The sequence below is a fragment of the Drosophila navojoa genome, chromosome 3, assembly GCF_054131105.1.
Source record: "Drosophila navojoa isolate 15081-1374.11 chromosome 3, UAZ_NAV_1.0, whole genome shotgun sequence".
NCBI classification, from domain to species: domain Eukaryota; kingdom Metazoa; phylum Arthropoda; class Insecta; order Diptera; family Drosophilidae; genus Drosophila; species Drosophila navojoa.
The window spans coordinates 1,345,253-1,366,012 of NC_142891.1; the positions used below are offsets into that span (position 1 = coordinate 1,345,253).

Here is a 20,760-nt window from a genome sequence, read left to right on the forward strand (position 1 = left end):
TTTTATATTATTGAATTATTTTTATTGACTATTTTTATTTATGTTCAGGCAACCCTTAAAAGTATGAGATTATGGACAAATTTGTACAATAAAAATTGCATAAAAATTCAAATTTTCTTAAATAATAAAATTATAGCAAAAAACATCAAGATTTTTGAATAATAGTATGAAAAATTAAATTTGTTTAATATGCAAAAACAAATATTTTTTTTAGCATGTAACAGATCAAGATTTCTTAAAAAAAATTATTTTGAAGCAATAGAATGCAAGGAGAAAACATAAATAAGGTAGTACAGTCTTGTTCCGATAATTCGGAAGGGCAGGGGAATAAGAACTTTTTGCGAATTACACAAAAATTCAAACTATCGAGAACTATCGAGAACGTTTTTTTTTTCAAGGAATAGCATATTTTCGATTTACCTTGATTTTTTATTTAGCGTGGTACAAATTATCGAGATTCTAGTGTACAAAAAAGTATTAAAATATATATGAAATATACCGGAAATGAGACTCTAAGCTCATGATTTATAAATATTAGTTATAGTATAATAATACAAATTATGATTCAATACAATTTGTAAAGGTTTGCATTAGATTCGACTACACTTTCACACAAAATATATCAGACTCATGTTCTGGAATGACAGACAGAAGATTTTCCATTTTCAATGAATTTAGCTCCCAAAAAATAATGACTTTAAAGTGATTTATTGCATTAAAGCAATATTTAATTATGCCCATGTTTCATTTCATGCCAATAAAACATTCCCCATTCTGCTCAAAGTGTTGTCTGCCTCATTAGTCAGCTAATATACCTCCTCATGCATGCACCATCGTTAGGGTATATTCAACAAGACGCTCAACTCCTCTCGCCTTGCTGGTAATGTGAAAAATTTCTTAGCCAAATATTGACCCGGCCAGAAGCTGCTGCCCAGAAGGCCCAGAAGGTAGTAGCCCGAAGGCAGTAGCGCCCGAGGGCAGCTGAAGCTGATGAGGTTGATGATTTTTCAATTTGGGTTTTGTAGTTTTCCGCTGGTTTTGTTGTTTGTTGTTGCTGTTGTTGTTGTTGTTGTTGTTGTTGCTGCTGCTGCTGCCGATGCTATGGGAGCACTTTAAAACAGTTCATTTCTTTTGTCAAGGCCCTGGTGCCGGGGACGTGCGTATGTTTTGTAGTTTTGCCGCAGCAAAATATTTGAAGATGTTTAGTGATTTGCTGTTAAGTCGTGGAGCAGCCATTGCCGTTGCACTGGCAGCCAGAGCAATCGGCTCTGTTCTGGCCCGGCCAATGCCAGGGCCAGTGCTCGAACTTTGGCCACGTTCGCTTATGAATGATGACAGCTTTAGCTGCCGTTGCCGTTGCCGTTGCCGTTGCCAATGATCAACGATGGCCCAGAAGTGCGACTGCCGCTGCCGCTGCTGCTGCTGCTGCTGCTGCTGGCCGTTGTTTGTTTATTTATTTGCTTTTAGCTGTTAATAATTTATGTAAGACGCGGCCGGCTAACGTGTGGCCACTTGGCTAATAACAAACACTGCGCGCGGCCCGTTCGAGCAAGGCGAAATGAATTCGAGAAAAAGTGTGTAAAAAAATGCATCAGTTTTGGCTGCAGCCTCCACTCAATTAGCATTGGTAATGAGCTTTTAAATGCATTTGTCGAAAGTGTGTGTGTGTGCGTGTGTGTGTGTGTGCCGGCATAAGCGGCGTATGCGTGATATTTGTTATGCCAATCGATCGGCCTTTGAGTGCGTATCGACGGCTCTAAGTAAGTGGCCCACACTTTTGGCTTTTGACTTTCTTTTCGTGGTGAGAAGAGGATTTCTGTCATCAGTGGACTCTGTACAAACAACATGGCTATGATAGTTGTCAGTTTCGAAATAACCCAGTGATTATTAGTCTACTTAAGATCAATAGTCATAGGCTATATAAGCTCCATGTATGATTATTATATAAGAATATTAAAACAATATTAAACGATTTATTTATGCAACACATTAAAATCTCTTTGCTATATTATATATTATACTATCGTATATATGTATATATATTTTTGTATTATTTTTTATTATACTATCGTATATCGTATCGTACAAATTAATTGAAAAATTGATTATAAGTTTATATCATAATCACAAATCAAAATTCTGAATACTTTTTCAACAGAGCAAAATCATGAATGAAACTGAACTTTGAACTTTGTGTGGAATTCTCAACAAGCCCCCTCGATTTGTTAGCTCTCCGATTCTATCCACCTCATTTCAATAATAATTTATGCATAGCTCAGGCAGTTCAGAATAATCTTTATCGCTCATATCGGTCAAGTAAATAGCGCTCAAGTGCTCCACCCACGACGGCCTTCCCCACTTAAATGGGCTGCCTGATCGATTTCTAGTGAACACAAAACATCAATTCACTCGACAACTTCGCCCGAAAGGCAACCAAAGTATTTGAAGCATTCAAAATTCAAAATTCCATAGACTGGGACACGTAGACAGAGCTGTTTGTTTACTCTTGCAGGTTCTGAGAACAGGCAATATTAATTATATTAACGCATTGCCAGTTTTTCCGCAAAGCACACCCGAAAATAAAAAAGAAGAGCAGCGGCTACACCCACCTACAAATCGCACTCAATTTTGCATACTCACAGCTACTTGTGAAATTAATTTCCTCACATCAAAAAAGGCAAAAAAAAAAAAATATCTAAATACAAACAGAAAAAAAATCATTGCTAAATTTTTGCAATGCCTACGTGAGAGAGCGCCCAGAAGTCTTGGGTACACACATTGCTAAATCTTGTTTAAGAATTCCATGGACCCAAAAAGAAAATCTAAGACCCACAAACAAACAAAAAAAAAAAAATGTTTTAAAAAATTGCCGAGGCATCTAAATCTTCTAGAAATTTAAGATCTCAACTAAACAAATATTTATTATGTTTGCATAGATTTTCTTTTGGCATAAATATTTCACTCACAGACTCCAGAAGCATCTTGATTTATTTATGTTTTATAGGTCAAGTCTAGAGTAAATCTTGTACATATAAATTTGTACAAAATTCTAAAAGCTATTTTCAGTTATTTCTAAAAATATTTTAATATTTATTTAACATATTTTTATACAATAAAATTAATTTATAAAAGAAAATGTTCAGCAAAAATCTTCTTAAAACTAAAAAATTTATTACCTTTATTCCATTGTAATCTTTGAATGGTACTAGATATACCTTCTTATATCTACTTGTATAGCTAGATAGTTCTAATCTTGTATTTACAACTTTTCGATCGATGTCGATGTAATATAATCGCTAATCACACATATCGTAATACTAATTTGAAATTTAATCTTGTTCATCTTAATTTTACTATATACACAATTTAAAAAATAAAAATTAAATCCAAAATCATGTTTACAATATCATATTAAGTTTTGTTTATAAATTTGGCTGGCTAAATTTAAGTATTTATTTTATTCGGAATTCCAAAATTAGTCTAGAAAATTATTTCTAGAGCTGAGCGCAAATCTTAGAAAGAAATTCAAAATGTGGGAGTTCCAAAAACCAGGGAATATATTTTAAAAATATTCGATTATTTCTTATCAAATGATTTATAAGTCTACGGGGACAAAATATAATAAACCTGCAAAACTCTAAGATCAAAATACTATTCAATACCCGAGCACTCGAAAAGAGTGTAATATATGTTGTTGTATTTGTTCGCCTTACAGACACAGATACATACATACATATATCTACTGTGTGTATATTTTTAGTCGTTGATAGTCTACACGACTATATTTAGTTCAAATTATAAACTAATTAGCTGCACTAATGGATAAGTGTGTTGCCATATTATGAGCGTACATACATACATACATATATATATATATGTATATCTATATCGAATTGTGTATATATGTCTGTAGAATTACAAGCAAACGGCAAACAACAAAAGGGAAAACATAAGTGGAAAACAGACTGAGCAAAAAAGAAACGAAAAAAAAAAACAAAAAATAACAAGAATATGTAATAAAGTCGAAAATCGTTCGAACAAGTGGCAAACAGGGAAGTCTGCGGCGGTCTTCCAATAAACAAACCGAACTGCCAAAAGAATTGCACATAGCGTACTTAAAACATAAACAAAGCGATGCCAACAGGTGAGGAGGGGAGGGGGGAGATGGGGGGCCGAGGCAGGCAGTGTATGGCCAGGCAGGGAGAAGGAAAGGAGAGCAGCCATAAAAATTTCAGAGCTACTCGAATCAACAGCAACTTGTTTTTCTACCGCTAGACAAAAATGCCAGGCACACACACACACACACATGCAGACACATATGCATATGTGTATACATGTAGATAAAACAATATAAATATATATGTATAAATTGTTACGTATGTATGTCTATAGAGCGCTGAGCTCTTGCTGTGATTTTTATGCACAACAAGCTGCAGAATGATGCAAAAAAAAAAGAAACAAAATAAAAACAAAACTCGAGAAAAAATCAATTTTTAATCGAAACGAATTAATGAGCAGCGCAGAAAGCAAAATAATTTTTGTGTCGAAATCGTTAAAAGTGCGCGCGCCTGTCGAACGGCGGCTCGTTGATGATGTCCTGCGGCGCGCCGAGCAGATACAGATGCAGATACATGCCACAGATACAGATACAGATACAGATACAGATGCAGAGATACAGCTGCTGTGGCTCGTTTGCTTAACCTTGACCACTGCCCAGCTGGACGGCCAGAGCCAGAGGCAGCGGCAGGGGCAGGGGCAGGGGCAGGGGCAGGGGCACACACTTATGTGTCTACATAATGATGATGTTGCAAGTTTGCCAGCCACTTGCCACTTGCCACTTGGCCACCTGTAAATGTTTCTCTGTCTAAATATTTAGCTCCTCGATATGCAAACTTTTCGTATTCTGTTTTTCTGATTTGTTGCCCCAACGAAATTAAAAGCTGTTGGCGCTCGCTTCTCACTTCTCGCTTCGACACTAACCTTGACCAAAAACCAACAAAAAGCAACAAAAAATACAGAAAAAAGGAAAAACATATTGCATACATATGCGCGCCTCGCCGGCCGGCAAAAGCTCTCCTATATATATTCTATATGTATGTATGCATGTATATAGAGCTATATAGATCGTTGTATATCTGCTTTGGGAAGCTGCGTGTTTTATGGCCCGAATTTATGTTTGGCGATTAGCATTAACAAGCGCAAATCGCATAGCGCAATTAACATTTCAAAGTACATATTTCAATTATTATAATTTATCCGTGAATTTGGCCATCGATAAGTTTTTAATGGCCAGCCAGCTATAGGGTCATAAAAGATCTGCCATATATCCCATACATGCGAAAACACAGTCTAAATATTCAATAATACTTTAGTTTATTTTCAGATCATTTTATATTTCGAGTGATAAGAGAGAGGAGTAAAATTATTTATTTATATAATTATATATAATTTTTGTTAGTTATACTAAATCTACTATATTGATATATACATCAACGGAAAGGTAATTCTTCATTTCTCAAGTTGAAAATAATAAAAAAGCCGAATATTAATGTTACCCACTGTATATGTATGTATATAAATATATTTCCATTTTGGGTTTATTTAAATTAAAATTCAATTTAAGTTTCCTGTGCCGCGTTTTATTTTGTTTGGCTCGAAATGGACTTTTATGACTCAATTAATTTACACCTGAACGTTGTTGCATGAAAATTCCAAGGTGAACTTTTGGTTCGCCCGATATAGTAGTTCCATTTGGTGGTCATGGCTGGAGCACGCGGCGCAGCTGGCCAAAAGTTCATTTACCTGGGCGAAAAACCTTCACTGAACCATATAGATGGTGTGTCGATTAAATAGCTATAAAAAAAGGTGTTCTATACTTAGTTGGCTTGGCTTTTTCACAATTTAACTATAATTTTAGTTTTTGTATATTTTCTAGAATTTTCAAATATTTATTTCTATAATTAATATTGACCTTTAGTTAAATTTGAATAACATATAAGTTTAGCTGAAGATATATTTATATATTATATTTACAACTTTAAAGATCTCCTCTGAAATTCATAAGTTTTCGCTTCTGGAATGTGCTATAAAATCAACAGATGTTTGCTATAAATCGTAGTGCTATATATGTATATACATATCTTACATACATATATTATGTATATACATCATATACATTTTACATATATTATGTAGATTTAAGTACCATCTATGATATATACGTTTAGAATCATTTACGCTTTATAATGAAATCAACTTTTGATTTCACAATTTTCACCGTTAAGGAAAAGTGCTTGTCATCGTAGTTCCTCAGATTTCGTACATCTAATCAATATTTTCATTATTGAGAATTAGAAGGAAAACCCCGCATATTGAGCAAACGCTCGTAAAATTTGCCAGCTAGATGTACTCTAAAATTTTCCATCAAGATAGTATGGATGGCTTCCTGGAAGGCGAAATTCGCTTGCAATTGGGCCATAATACAATATTGTAGCTGCCAAATGGATAAACACAAATGATTTTCGGCTGAAATTGTTTTCGTTTTCACTGAGCACACTCTCTCTCTTCTTCAGCTACTGCTTCTTCTTCGTCTTCTTCGTCTTGTTCGATTTGTGGAACAAGGTTCTTTGCACAGAAGTTGGCTGACAGCTTCCTTCGGGCTGATGAACGGCAGCCGCTTTAGCTGATCTTCAAATCGATCGCATTAGTATCTTTATCATGCATGTCACGGCCACAAATTGCAACGATCCATCAAATGAATATCAGTTGGCAAGCGAGAGGGACAGAGAGACAGACAGAACGAGCGATAGAGCGAGGGAGCGAGGGAGATGGCAACCAGTTAGCCAGCCAGTCGGGCCTGGGTGGTAACTATATCTGGGCTTACGTATCGTATCGTATCGTATCGTATAAGGCTCGCTCGCTCACTCGCTCGCTCGATCGCTCGATCGCTCGATCATTTGTTAGTGGGACGCAAAGGTATTTTATTTATAGCAATGCTAAAATTAACTTTTTGCGGTTCACCAGCAAAATGTGCATTAATATAGAAGCAAATGCAATCGGATTTAACTGGTGCAAGTGCTTGTAAATTGTTCACATTTATTTTTTTATAATCCAGTCTATGGGGTAGCTGCACTCACTCAACTTGTTTAGATCCATAAAGATTCCTAAGCGACATTCTTCAAAGCTGTCAGAGCTTGAGCGAGTAATATAATAAAAATTCTTTATTTATTTTTACGTTGTATTGATTTATGTAAATGTATTTATTGCATACTTGTATACTCTTCAAATATTTCGAGTTATTCATTTTAATATAAAAAGCGCAAAATCTATTTATTTAGCAGCATATTAAAGTAAGTTTATTTTTAGAAGTATATCATAATTAGTACAAACAAAGTTTTTAATTTTAAAATAAATTCGTTTCTAATTCTATATGCTTAAAAAGATAAAGAAATGCATTGTAAGCAGATCAAATGTAAAATTTGTAAAAAATTATTAAGTAGATTGAAAACTTCAAAATTTGTGCGGAAGATATTTAAAAATATCGTAAATAAAAAATATTAAAATTAAATTATCAATAAAAATATTTATATATTCATTTCTATATATTTCTTGAATAAATGCAAATAAAAAATATTAATAAAAACTAAAATGGTTTATTTACATATATTTATATTTTCTATATTTTTTTTATATTATTATTTTTAAATATTTAAATATTTTTTATATTTATAAAATAGAAAATGAATATTTTGTTTAGCAAATAAATACCAAAGAGCTGCTGATTTACTCTGTAAATGTTATACAGCTGCAAGATGATGTCATTAACATTTGCCTATCATGTTAACTAACATACACATAACATTTATTGCATTTATTAGGCATTTTATGAGTTTCATATTCCAGCTGCAACTCTTTTCAAATGAATGTCTTTGGTATTACAGGGTATTTGCCAGTCGACTCTTCTCTCGCATTCGCCCCGCCACACACTTTGATTGATTTCCATGCAAATTTGCTGCCACATTAGTTTTTATTGCAATTTCTTTGGCAAAACGAACTGTTGACTGCAGTTGCAGCCCAACTCGACTCGACTCGACTCGACACTCTACAGCCACTATGAATATTCATATACAATATTCATATAGGGGCTGACTTGGGGTGGACGAAGTTTTCACTTTCAAATTTGCCATTTGATTGACAGTCGTGAGTTTAGCGTTTTGTTTTTGACAGGCGACACATAAATGAAGTTTAATTAAATTAGTTAGATTATGCCAAAGGAGGCAGCTCCAGCAGCAGGGTGGGTTAGGGAGACGAGGCGACAGCTGGGGAGCTGGGTAGCTGGGGAGCTGGGGAGCTGGGGAGCGGGTAGCTCTACTGCTCGTTGCAAGCTAAATAAATAAATAACCAATTTTTAATTGAATTTCTACCTACATTTTTAACCTGTTTGACGGCATTCCGGGGCAATCAACGTCGTTGTTGTTGTTGTTGTTGTTGTTGTGGAGTAGTCGTTGTCGTTGTTGATGACGCTCGTTGTTGTTGTTGTTGTTGCTGTTGTTGCTATATGCATAGTGGTCGCAGTTGTTTTTGTAAATTGCTGCTGCAAACGGCGCCGCCTCAACAAACCTCGTGCTGCTTTTTCATCTCGCTGGGCAACAAAGAAGACCTTTTGCAGCGACAACGCTGCCGCGACGCCGGCAGCGACGCTGGCATCGGCATCTTATCAGGGGCCAAGTTGCAGTTTCGTCTTCGTCGCCGGCGGGAGACTGCGAGGCTGGCGCTGAACTCAACTGCAGTGATAGCTCTCAGTGGCTGCAACGTGTGTCACTAACTTAGTCACTCACACACACACACACACACACACATGTATGTAGTGAAGTGGAGGCTGTGCGTGGCACTTTCTTGTCTTGATAAGCGATTTGCATCAACGAAAATGGAACGTTTTAGAGCTTTGCTCTGCTCTCGATGAGTGAATGCACCAAAGGATGTTGACTTGTCACGCACACACACACACACACACACACATACACACTCTGTGTGTGTGAGCGAGAGCTGGAGAGAGGCTGGTAATTATGATGATTGCAATAATGAAATTCATGCTGCAGCTTCAATGCTGAAACTCTGCCATTTAATAGTTTTAACTTTAATTTTATAGCAAGAACATGATATTTGATTTATTTATTTGTGGTTGCATTGCAAATAAATATGACTGGCATTCTCTGGCATTTTCGTCAACCTAGTTTCAACTCTTTAAATCCAACCGAAAGTGGTTCGAACTGGCGTATCTAACTAACTGTGAGGGTTACGCTTTATAAACTGTAACGCTGTCACTTACAACGACAACAACAACAACAACAACAAGCATCTATACTAACAACAACAACAAGTTGCTTGTAAACGTGTTTTCAAAGTCGATTTCTTGTAATCCAATATATGAAGCAAATGAAGAGCTCGTTTTTCTTTTCATTTATTTATTTTTGATTTATTTGTATTTTTCTTTTTTTTTTTTAATAATTTTTTGTGCTAATTGTCTGAGGCATGTTATTGATTATATATCGAGAGATGTTAAAAAATTGTAATATAATGAAACTGAAAAGCTGTCTAGCAGAGCAGCTGAAGAAATTAACATCAATTTGTACTATAAATATGTTTATAATATGTTAATATATTTTTAATATGAATAAATTTTTCAAATTGGTTCTAAACATTTTTTCTATTTTTGCTAATTTATTTAAATGCATTTTCTGGTAGTCCTTTTTTTAAATTTTTTATTTTATATTTAAATAATTTTATATTGTAAATATGTTTATAATATATTAATTTATTTTTAATATGAATACATTTTTTAAATTGGTTTTAAGAAATTTTTCTATTTTACTAATTTATTTAAATGCATTTTCTGGTATTTCTTAAAATTTCTATTTTTAAGTAGTTTTACTAATTTATTTAAAAGCGTTTTCTGGTAGTTCCTAAAAAGTTTTTATTTTTAAGTATTATTTTATATTTAATAAAATTGATGTTTATTTAAAATAAAAGCTTTAGATTTAAAGTAAAATTGTGCATTATTTTTATAAACAACAAAATTGTTAAAATGTATATATTAAACATAAAAGATATATTATACATTTAATAATTTAAAAAAAAATATATATATATACCTGTATAAATTTTAGGAAAAGTAAAAATATTACTAAAAAATAAATATTTAAAAATTAAATTAAATTTTTAAAATATTCATAATTAATAGAAGTTTTAAATCATTATTAAATATGTTCATGAACCGAACTTTAACAAACATAAACTCAAACATATAAAAAAGAAAAATATAATAAAATAAAAGCTTAACTTAAATTGAAGAATGTTGTGTGTCTTACGAACAATTATTATGTAATAAAAACGAGAAAAGCTGCTTTTAAAAGGCATTCAAGAGTCTTTGCTCACATTTAATGGCTTTAATGATGTGCTCACATATTTTGTCACTGCGGCTGAATGAACTCAGCTCAAGGTGACAAATTATTCGACAGTCAATTAAAAGTAAATGCAAATGAAAATAATGTATGTATATAAGAATATCAGCTGTCAAGCAAACTAGTTTTGTTCTTTTTTCTATCTACAATAAATTCCTGAGCGTATACGCTGCGTATGCTTAATATGAACTTGATATAGTTTTGGGTCAGTTGGGCGTTGCGTTCGCTTGCGCCATTTCTCCGCTCCACAGCGATCATATTGATATGCAGATAGACTGTACGTCTGCATCTATTATATGTACATATGTATATATACAAATATGATTTATCATGTCTGACACTTGGGCCAAACCACTTGTCAAATGTAGTCGGAGCAATGGGAACAACAACAACAACAACAACAACATCGATAGCGACAACATGCTGTGATTTTAGATAAATTCATAACTCAAACTCAACTTGTCTTGCCTTCAAAGTTCAAATCACTTGGCACACACGCATATATGCACATATACATGTATATATATATATATATATATATATATATATATATATATATATAAATATATGTATATATGTATGTGTATTTTTCTTATTAATTATTTATTTATGCATTATTTTTTGCGCGCGTTCATTTCGATAAGCTTCCAATGGAGACACAATTTACATTTACTGTTATGCCGCATACATAGAAAGAAACAGTCTACGCTGAAAGTCTATGTATATGCAAGAGCAACTATCAAAATCAGCTGTTGGCTGCGATTTCGTATAACGAACTTGAAATTTGCTTCATGAAAAACAGCAGCAAAATAATAAAACACAGCTCTCGCTTGCTCTCTAAGTCTCTCTCTCTCTCTTTCTCTCTCTACTCCCTCTCTCTCTCTCTCTCTCTCTCCTCTCTCTGAATACTTAGAAGCAGGCGGCACTTAATCAGCACAGCCTCCACAATGGACCCTCAAAGTTTCCAATGGCCCGTCTGCTCTGCCCAGCTGCTCCCCTGGCCCCCTTTATATTTCTTTCTTCGTGGCTGAATTTAGTTCAGCGTAGTTTGTACTACTTACATACATATATATACTATATCTATATTTATATAATATATTTGTGTCTGATAATCGACAGGCGACAGGAAAACGAACGCAAGCGCGAGTGAAATACTCGAAGGCCATTCGCTTGCTACAGCCACATCGGCTTGAGGTTGAGGTTTGGAATCTGAGCTGCTATTAGCTAACTAGAAGATGATGATGATGATGACGATGATGATGAAGAAGAAGAACATTGGCACCGTTAGTGTAGCCACAATTTTAGATAGTAACTGTAACTGTATGATTAGCGTGTATTATATGACCTGGTAACTGACAGATCGATAATCTATAGAAGGGAGCGGAAGATTACGGAAGTTCGATTCAAGTTATATGATATGTATAGATAGATATGTACACATATATGGAAAGATATATTGATATGATTATAAAATCTTTTCAATTAAAAATCGATTAAGTTAGGAATGAGTGCTTCGATATCAAATTAAGAGAGAGAGAGTATATATCTAAAATCTATGGATCTATTTTCGATAATTATAAAATGATGACTTGGCTGCTGGTAATAATAAATGTTGTCAAACATCTTATAGAAGCTCCAGTGTCGAGAAAGTTCTTTGACTGCGTTTGTATAATCTAAGATCGAATTACAAGAAGATCATTTTATGCTCAATCATACATATCTGGAAACTTCCTTATAACATTTATTGTTTAACAAACTAATGAAATATCAAAGTTTCACTTTAAATATGAGTATGATAGTTATTTTAAGAAAACCACTCTTAATTTCTATGAAAACATAGCTACAAACAATTCCTATCTGAGTGGTTATATACATGAGACATGCTTATCCAAGGCGACTTATATGGATAATCATTCCATTCTCTAATAATAAATCTGAGTAAGATAATGGAAAATCCATTATACTACTTATACGTAAGTATATATTGTCTATAATAAACTAGATATTGACGTGTTCACAAATTCAACTTAAAAAGTTTTGAGGAACTAAATCTCTTAGAGGCAAACGACCTTCACTCAGTCGAAATTCTATTTGATTATTATATCCAAGTTTAGGTTTATCGTGTGTGTAAATTTTGCATTAATTAGCAGAGTTATTTACTTATATGCAGAAGGTCGTTGAAATACAGCAGATATGACTTGACATGTCGAGCTGAGTGAATCAACAAGTGAATCACTGGTCAGAGATACGTTGCACAGCACTTCAAGAGTTTCACAACACTTTTCGCTCCCTACTCCCTATCAATTGTGACCCAATTGTGTTGGCAGCGTTGCCACTTTATGAAATTTCTTTTTACAGTCGAAATTCGTGCATTTGGCATATGATTCTGAGATATACATATGTACGTATGGATATGTATGTTGGCTTAAAAAGAGAGCATCTACACGGCGTTGCCATCTTATGCATTCCTATTTTCAAATAAGAATGTTTTTCAATAGACGTTTCACTTTAAAACGGAATTATGGTCTATGTTACATGAGATAAATGTATTTTTTATATAAATGTTTAAAGTGAAATATTGCAGCGATGCCACCTTATACATTGAGCATTGAGTTTTGCTTCCTTTCTGTGAATTTTTGTAAGGCATTCATATAAATTATCCTTCCATTCATTACACATAATCATCATATAGAACATAATCATTGCTTGAGCGTTGCCACCTTATATATTAAACGATTTTCTGTAGAAATCATTTTGTATATGATTTTTCTTTATACGACCTTATGAATAATTATATAGATCCGAATATGATATTATGTATATATTATCTTTATTATGTATTTTTCAGATTTTATCTAGAAATGAAATCTAAATTAATTTAGTCAAATATCTCCAAATGAATTCCCATCAAATATAAACAAAGAGCTGCTGTAGCGTTGCCACCTTATGCACTCGCCCCACAATTTCCAGCCGAACTCGACAATTTTCTCAGCACTTTCAACCGGAACTAGCGTCAGTTCAGCTGTGTGACACACACACACATACATACACAGCATTTATATATAGATGTGGAGCACTAAATGAAATCGCACTGGCAACACCCGCGCCTGCTCAGCCCTCAGCCAGGCGAGGCTTGCTTAATTCAAGTACATGCGGAATGCAACTTGCAAAAATCTTATATTGTTTTTTTTTTTTTTTTTTTTTTTTTTGCATTGCATGGAAACGTGATAGCAAAAGTTGTTGTTGTTGTTGTTGTTGTTGTTGCTGGTGGTGTTGGTGTTGGTGTTGGTGCAGGCCAGTTTCGGCTTGGCTGGCTGCAGTAGCCGCATCTGCTTGTGGAATTTATTTTATCGTTAAGAAAATGTGTGTAAAAATAAGTGAAACTATTGGAAGCTGTTGCCGCTGTGCGCCTGTCTCTCTAGCCAGTCACAGGTGTGTGTGCAGGTGTGTGTGTGTGTGTGTGTGTGTGCAGTGTGACCAGTTTGCGTGTGGGGCAGCTAATGCCTCCACTTTTGATAAAATGTTGGACTGGCCTAAGCCAGTTGCTGCTGCTGCTGTTGCTGCTGCTGCTGCTGCTGCTGCTGCTGCTGCTGCTGCTGCTGCTGCTGCTGCTGCTGCTGCTGATGACCAGTAGCCACTTACAGCTGCAGCAAATTATTGCCGCATTGCTGGCTTGTTGTTATCAGAGGCAGCAGCAGCCGCAGCAGCAGTAGAGTAATTCGCAGTAGCCGCACCACATCGCACCACATCGCATCGCATCGCATCGCCTTGTGATTTGCCTGAGCCACATCAACAATTCGAGCCACAATTCAGAGCGAGAAACCCGCTTCACAATTTTGTTTCTGTATTTTTTTTAGTTTTCGTCGCTGTTGTTGTTGTTTTTGTCGAATTTCAGAAAGTGGAAGACCTTCGTTGTTGCCGCTTGCCACTTGTTGTTGCTGCTTAGTTTGTTATCAGGTTTGCGGTGTTTCCTACCCCCCCAGCACCTCCTCCTCCTCCTTCACCTCCTCCTCCTCCTTCTTCTACGCGTCAGCTTCATTTGTGGCTATCAATTTCACACCTAAGCCAACAAGTTTCTAAAAATGTGTGCGTATTTCTCTCCCTCTCTCTCTATCTCTCTCTCTCTCTCTATGTTGGCCAAACAATCAAAGCCAGCAAACAAAGTCTCTCTCTATCCGTCTCAACGTCCGTCTCTCTTTATGCATAATGACAGTTATAAATGGAAGAGCACTTAATAAATGTCAAAGGCGTACAGCGATTAGCATCGCAAATATCGGGGTAATACGATAGGGCCATCGATTCAGTGAGTCGACAAAATGTGGAGCATGGCCCATGGCCCGCTGCCTGAGCTGGCTGGCTTATGCAATGCTAATCGAGAGACAGTTGGGCCTGTGATCTCTCCCTCTCACTCTCTCTCTCTCTCTCTCTCTCTCTCTCGAGGCGTTGGCAAATCCATAAATAAACCGATTTACAATAAACCAATAAACACACACGCCCAAACGCGAGCCAGTCACATGCAATTATTCAATTAACCAAATGGCGTCATAAATTATCGCGTCTATCGACCACGATACGACACCGTCTGACACTATCTGGCTAGGGCCGATCGTTACCTATGTACTTGCCCAGTGCCCGAGCCCCAGACCCAGCAATGGCCAATGGCCAATGGCCAATTGAGGAATGTCGCACTTTATGAATATGCAGCTCGTTTATGACACTTGATTCACAAAACCACAAAGCGATAAAGCAATAATAAATGAAAAAAATCCCTTTTAACGGAATTTGAAAAACAATTAAGCAATGTATTCAATACAAGTTTCTGCTAAAAGCATTTCTGAGAGCTGCTAATTCTTGAGTGTATTCTGATTTCGCATTTATTTTTTAGCATATAAATTCAAGTTGAAAATTTAATATATTTCTGAACATCAATCAAAGTCCGGAAGCTTGAATTACCAATTCAACATTATAAAAATGTTTTTAAATAAAATTATTTAATTTAATTTATTACAAATTAATTCTTGACACATTTCATATTTCTGTTTCTCTCTCTCTCTCTCTCTCTCTCTCTCTCTCTCTCTCTCTCTCTCTCTCTCTCTCTCTCTCTCTCTCTCTCTCTCTCTCTCTCTCTCTCTCTCAGCAAAAAAGAACCTATACGAATTGTATAATATTTATTGGTAATACAGAAAAATAGACTTTTATCCTTAATATAGTAAGAAAATAAAGAAAATAAATTTTTCTTGATTTGTAGATGCAGCAGATATTTGGAATTTAACTTTAAAAAAAAAATCATATTAAATTCTTAAATATGTTTTTTTTTTAAATGCTAAATAAAATAAATAAATAAAATATAATTTAATGTAAATTTGAATAAACCTGAATAAAGCTGTTTTTTATTTACTTATTATCCATTTTTTGTTGATTTTTAATTTTTTAGTTTTATATTTTTTTTTAATTTTTTTAAATTTATTTATTTAATTACTTTTTTTAATTTTTTAAATTTTTTAAATTTATTTATTTTTTTTTTATTTATGTTTTATTTATTTATTTTTTTTTTTTTTGCATTATATATCTTCATAAAATTATTTTATTATCTTGCATGTAAAATGTATATAATATTTAATATGGAAAAGGCAACCAAGTAGATTTTTAAATAATTGCAGATTCAAACAAACTAAAAAAAAAATGATGATGCTCAGCCTAGAATTCGATTTTAGTATAGAAATCATAAGAACTAAAATAAATTGCTTTCATGAAATCAAACAGAAATAAACATATTTACATCTATGTATGCATTTTTATATGAATATATATAATACTATTTTATATATTTGCATATATAGTTGCTGTAGAAAGTAATGGAAAACCAGTTCTAGGCGCACACAATAAATCTCAGTAAATGGGAGCGAATGTTAATAACTTTTCCTACAGACCTTTGATCAAATTCTTAGCTCATTGCGAGTGCTCTACGCAGAGCGGATTCAGCGTAAAAGATAAAAAAGTTTGCTAAACACTTTGTGCACGAAATGAAAAGTCAAGGGCTTCGCCTAACGTCAGATGGATATGGAAATTAGATACGCAGACACCATGTCGTATGCGCATTATAGCAACTTGCATATACAATGTAAATATATACATATATACTCTGGTATATAAGGAGTGCGATCTTACCTGGTGCACCTGCTGCACGTCTTAGAAACGTTTCAAAATCCACAAATCCTTTGGCTGCAAGTGCAACAACAACCAATTCTGGCAATTCACGAACGTTGCATACATTATATTCGGCTGGACACACATGCGCATATAATGCTGTTATCGATAAATGCTCCGAAACTGCTGCAGATATATGCTATATATACATATACATACATATATATCTGCTATCAATGCATGCTTTCGATTTCTTGAACACTTGCACTTCACATGTTGCCTGCACAGTGGGCTATTTGGCTCGAATGGCTAATGACAGAGGGCTGCACACACACACACACACACACACACACAAGCGCACATCAACACACACACGCGCCGAGTAATCGATTGCGTTATCGTTATCGGTATCGGCATTGAGCGACGCTCACAATCGCGGAACTAACGCGACGAGTGACGCGACGCGGCGACGAGGCGAGGAGGCGCGGGCTGATGGGGCGTGGTTGGGGTCGAGGGAGCTTTCGAGTCTTGGAAGTTGTTTACAGTTCTTGAGCTCAGCTGCTATCTACAATAGCTGCTGCTGTTGTTGTTGTTGTTGTTGTTGTTGTTGTTGTTGCTGTTGTTGTTGTTGCTGCACAGCTTTAACTTTATTTACAGCACGCGAAATATTACAGCCAAAAAAAAAAATAAAGAGCTATACATTTATATACACACACACATCCAACTATATACATGCGTGCGTGTGTGTGTGTGTGTATATATATAGATGTTGGCCAGATATGCAGATTTATGTGCTGGGTCTGCCTTAACGAGTTAGATCAAGTTATGACAAGCTGCCGCCGCAGCTTGTTGTAAATTGTAAATTTATTTTTTTTTTATGTGTTTCTATATACATATATGCACATATATACCACACACATATAGATATATATATATATATTATTTTTTGATCGAGCTTTCGAGTTGGCGACAACGACGAATCTTTCGGTTCCGTACAACGAGCGCTGAGCGCAAAAAACTGAATGAGCGTCCAAAGCGGCCGGGCAAGGCAAACAGGCGGCACAGAGCCACAGAGTCACAGAGACAGCAGCAGCAGCCGCAGCAGCAACAGCAACAGCAGCAGCAGCAGCAGCGGCAACGGCAGCGGCGGCAGCAGTAGCTGTGTCGAGCTAGTTAGTTACTTAGTTTGAGCGCGTAGTAGTGAGAGTCGATCGACACACACACACACACATGCACACACACACATGCACACATATACAACTTGTTTAAATCGCTCAAGCTCAAGCGCCATTTAAGTTGAGTAATTAAAACCAAGCAGCGATTTGCATGTGTGTGTGTGTGTGTGTGTGTGTGTCTCTGCTTATACTATGTAGCAGTGTGTGTCTGTGCCTGTGCGATTAATTATTAATAAAGCCCAAAAAGCAACAACAACAACAACAACAATAAACAAACAAACAAGTCCGACTGTCCAGCTATACGACAATTACAAATATTCAACTCTCTCAGCATGGCTGAGCTCAGCTGCGCGACTTTCTTTGCCCGAGCTCTCTGCTTGACTTCTCCCTCTTCTTCTTCTTCGTCTTCCCCTTCTTGCTGTTGCCAGCTGCTGCTGCTGTTGTTGTTGTTGTTATCGTGGTTGTTGTTGATTTGGTTACCGAAATCGGCATCTCAACTGGTCTCAGTCGCCGCATTCACGACGCAGTGCAGAAAATGTAAATCTAAATTGATTGCAAAATGCTTAAGACTGAGCGTATTCATTATACGCCATGTGAATTGAAGCGAGCAGCGTTGCCAGACTGCTTTCTATACAGTGTGAATGACAGTATCGAAGGAATTTCTGAAAAGTGTAGAAATTATTAACAGAAAATTATTAAAAGTGGCAAAATAAAATTAAATATACAAATAATAGATACACAAAAAACTATAAAAGAAAATTTAGAATATACATATATAATAATCTGGGATCATTTTAAATAGATTAAAAAATAAAATAAAAATAAAAATAAAAATAAAAATAAAAATAAGTAAAATAAAAAAAAACATACATTATATTATATATTATATTTTGTATGTACAGAGAATGTCATAATAATAATAATAAAAGTATTTATTTAAATATTTAAAATATATTACATTAGGTCTAGAAAATAATTCTAAAATTTAATATATAAATATTTAATAAATATATGCAAAGGATATACAATTTTTAATAAAAATATTTCTGGAAATTATTAGAAATTTATTGAATAATAACAGACATTAATTATTAATATTGTCAATAAAATTTAATTATTAATTATTATTTTTATTATTGTAATAAAAATTTAAAGATTAAGTTTATTAAAGTATTAAGTTTGTATGAATTTAATTTATATTTATATTATTTAATTTTAGGTTTCTGTAGGCCATTTCTTAAAAATAATGTGAATATTTGTTATAATTTATTTGTGCTAATGCTTAATGATTTATTGAAATTTATTAAGTTAAGTTATATATTTTCCCTGTGTTTTTTAGCTCACATCAATGACATAAAATAAATATACATATATTGCTATATAGATTTATTGAATATTCGATTTTGAAGCACAAAACTCAAACATTGTTCATACGCCCTGTTGACAGGCGAACTCTCTTGGCCATCTGGCAACGCTGTTGGCCAAAATAGTGCCTGTTGTTGTTGCTGTTGGCAGCATAATTAAAATATTGCACTTGTTACTTCTGCCAGCGCCAGTGCTGCGTGTTGTCGTCGTTGCTGTTGCAGCTGCAGCTGTTGCTGTTGCTGTTGCTGCTGCATGCTGCTGTAGTCTTGCCATGCTCTTTCCGCTGCATTGTTTTTGTAGTTTTTGTTTTGTTGCACAGCACAAAAACATCCAAACTGAACGTTGTGTCTTGTATTAAAACTTGTTCATTGGAATTTTCTAATAAATCAATAAACGCGGACAACACATTGTGTTGTTGCTGCTGCTGCACTGCACAGAGTGCGGTGGTGCGAAGATGCTCTCGAAAGGGGCGGCAGGTGTGCTCAGGCCGTGGCACATAGCTGCCAGCCAGTGCAGAGCCTCTGCTTTAAGCCAACTTTGAGATTATGGCAAAGCTTTTCCGTTGACAGCAGCAACGTAATTGCAGCTGCAGCAGCAACAGCAACAGCAAGTAGTTGCAACACTTTCACGCATTGCATTTCCGGACAGCCAATGCTTCCGAGGAAGTAATATTTCAAGCCGGCGCGACCAACTAGAGCTTACTGCCTATAATTATGTAATTTTCTATATATGTATATAGACACATATATGTATATATAAATCTCTGGTAAATGAAGGCAAAAACGATTTTGAATTTTGTTCGCTTTTTTTCTATATATACATGTATTTATTATTATTATTTTTTTTATTAATTTTTTATGAGCTGCTTTGCCTTCCAACGCGCGCAGCGACAAACAAACAAAGCGGAAAAACAACTTTTTGCTTTAATTAAATTATTATGCTGGCATTATAAGTTTTTATGCCAGGCTTATAACCTGTGCGTTTTCATAATCAGCAGCAAGACTTCTTCTTCTTCTGCTTCTTCTATTTTATTTTTGATTGTGTTAACCAATTTGATAAACAGCAAAAGTCGAACTAAGACAAGAAAAAGATCAAATGTTGCTGGCAACATTGCTGCTGGCAGCAATGTTGCTAGCGCTAGGCATGCAAATGGGCCAAATCGAAAGCCGCTTCGTTCGTCACATTTTTTCGCATTGCTGCTGTTGCTGTACGTTTTTTTTTTTAATGTAAATAAAATGGAAATTCCTTGGCAAAGAGCAGATTGCAAACAAAATGCAGGCAGGCGCGCAAAAAAGCTGTAGAACAGCTCGGCTAGGCACTTGTTAAGATGACTGCCTTGTTAAACGAGCCTGCAACACCCCAACAACAGCAACAACAACAACCACAACAACCACAATAAACAATGTTGCAATGCTTAATTATTTCAGCGGCAAGGAATTCCTCGACGCAAACTTGAACTGCTTCTGCTGCTGCCGCTTGCTGCTGCTGCCGCTGCTGCTGCTGCTGCTGCTGCTGCACTTAAGTGCGGGTATTGCGGCCAAGCGTGCAGCAGGCAAACGCGATTGTTGCCAACACTTGAGGTCGTCTGCTAGGCACACACACACACACACACA

The 20,760-nt window shown here is 35.2% G+C and overlaps 1 protein-coding gene across 1 annotated transcript in view; it reads right to left on the minus strand.

The window, feature by feature from the left end:
- Window positions 1-17,299, minus strand: part of dpp (decapentaplegic morphogen) — a 49,286-nt gene extending 31,987 nt beyond the window's left edge. The window contains exon 1 of the mRNA XM_018099030.3: window positions 16,629-17,299. The gene's annotated coding sequence lies outside the window, so the exon portion shown is untranslated. The remainder of the gene's footprint in view (window positions 1-16,628) is intronic.
- Between the last annotated feature and the right edge of the window lie 3,461 nt (window positions 17,300-20,760).